The 2,094-nt window shown below is 50.2% G+C and overlaps 1 non-coding gene across 1 annotated transcript; it reads right to left on the bottom strand.

The window, feature by feature from the left end:
• Positions 1-499: 499 nt before the first annotated feature.
• Positions 500-606, bottom strand: LOC138447002 (U6 spliceosomal RNA). The gene has a single exon (XR_011259639.1). It is a non-coding gene; the product is annotated as a U6 spliceosomal RNA (small nuclear RNA).
• Positions 607-2,094: the final 1,488 nt, after the last annotated feature.

Below are 2,094 nucleotides of genomic sequence, written 5' to 3' on the forward strand. Positions count from 1 at the left end.
TAGTTTCATTCTTTTACAAGTGGTTGACCAGTTTTCCCAGCACTACTTGTTAAAGAGATTGTCTTTACTCCATTGTATATTCTTGCCTCCTTTGTCAAAGATAAGGTGTCCATATGTGTGTGGATTTATCTCTGGGCTTTCTATTTTGTTCCATTGATCTATATGTCTGTCTTTGTGCCAGTACCATACTGTTTTGATGACTGTGGCTTTGTAGTAGAGCCTGAAGTCAGGCAAGTTGATTCCTCCAGTTCCATTCTTCTTTCTCAAGATTGCTTTGGCAATTCGAGGTTTTTTGTATTTCCATACAAATCTTGAAATTATTTGTTCTAGTTCTGTGAAAAATATGGCTGGTAGCTTAATAGGGATTGCATTGAATTTGTAAATTGCTTTGGGTAGTATACTCATTTTCACTATATTGATTCTTCCAATCCATGAACATGGTATATTCCTCCATCTATTAGTGTCCTCTTTGATTTCTTTCATCAGTGTTTTATAGTTTAAAAATATGGAACGCTTCACGAATTTTCGTGTCATCCTTGCGTAGGGGCCATGCTAATCTTCTCTGTATCGTTCCAATTTTAGTATATGTGCTGCCGAAGCGAGCACAACAATTAACTTTTAAAACATCACTTGTTTTATGGCTGCCTATAGAAAAATCAGGAGAAGGCAATGGCACCCCACTCCAGTACTCTTGCCTGGAAAATCCCATGGATGGAGGAACCTGGTAGGCTGCAGTCCATGGGGTCACACAGAGTTGGACACGACTGAAGCGACTTAGCATAGATTAATCGGCATCTGTTAAAAGTGAATTTTACAAACCTGACTTACTAGCATTGCAAGATTGTATATCTTTACCAAAATTCGTTCCGTCCACTTTCTAAGCCGATGACAAAACCGTTCAGCGGATGGTGGGTCTTGCGCTCGGTTCCACTCTGAAGCTATGAAAGATGGAAATTATCTTTCTCCTCCCTCAAATTAAAGTGAGTGTCTTTGGTATTGCATGGTGCGATTTCACATTTCTAAATGATGACATTATCCAAGATTAGCCATCCAGTCAGGGCAGACCATGGCTGAATCTGGGAGAAACGCAGGGAGGTGCCCTGGTGAGGTGGGGTGGGCTCCCCAGGGCCCCTGCCTTGTCGCTGGCGTGCGCCATCCCCCAGGCCCACCCCCTGCCCTGTTCTGCTGCGTGGTTTCCGGTTGGCCAGCCCCTTGGCTTCTGCAAGTCACCAGTCTGCCCCTGCCACAGCGCCAGGCCTTTCTGGCTGATGATGTCGGCTCAGCCGTCGAGCTTCTCCAGCCTGCACGGGCCACTGGTGCAGACCGGTGCAGAGACGGCACCCGGGACCCGTGGCAGGTGGAGATACATGTCTGTGAACTCACCTTTCATGCAAACCCAAGAGCCAAGAGCAGCCCCCATGAGAAAATGCAAGTGAGAGTTACTTTCGAGGTGACAGTGAGTGGTTGGCAGAGTCGTCCAATGAGTGATGCTTTAAAAAAAAAGAAAGAAGACACCATGTTACCCGCCAGTCTTGGGAGGGAAGGAGAACCCGGTGACTGACACCCACCCCTGGGGCCTCCTCCGAGCATCGAGGCCTTCCCTGGTCAGGGGCCCCCTCGCCCCTCCCCAGCCCCTCTGGGATTCCCTGGAGAGGGCACTCCACCCCATGCCCCCTTCCTCCCCATTGATGCCAACCTTAAGTAGACTCCTGGCCCGTGTCTTGCCCTCAGCTGGCCGGTCAGCTGGGCTGTCTGCTGCCAGCCTCTCCACCATCTTAGGAAGAAGCAGGGTTACTCAACCACCTTCCCAGACTTGGAGGCTCAGAAGGTGAGCACCGTGTCTGTGGTCACATGACTTCAAACACATGGCAGAACCAGCCAAAACCCGACGGCTGCCTGACGGCAGAACCGGATCCCAGATGACCTCCCCCGCGCCCCGAGCTCGGACACTGAGGCATCCTTGTCCAAGGCCGAGTCTGCTGGCCGGCAGCTGGCACCAGCGGCTCCAGCCGCTACATGTAGCCTGTGTGCCCTTGAACACAGAGGAATTCTAGACACCCCCTACATGCGTGTGTGCTCAGCCGTGTCCCACTC

Source organism: Ovis canadensis, chromosome 10, assembly GCF_042477335.2.
Source record: "Ovis canadensis isolate MfBH-ARS-UI-01 breed Bighorn chromosome 10, ARS-UI_OviCan_v2, whole genome shotgun sequence".
Lineage (NCBI taxonomy): Eukaryota > Metazoa > Chordata > Mammalia > Artiodactyla > Bovidae > Ovis > Ovis canadensis.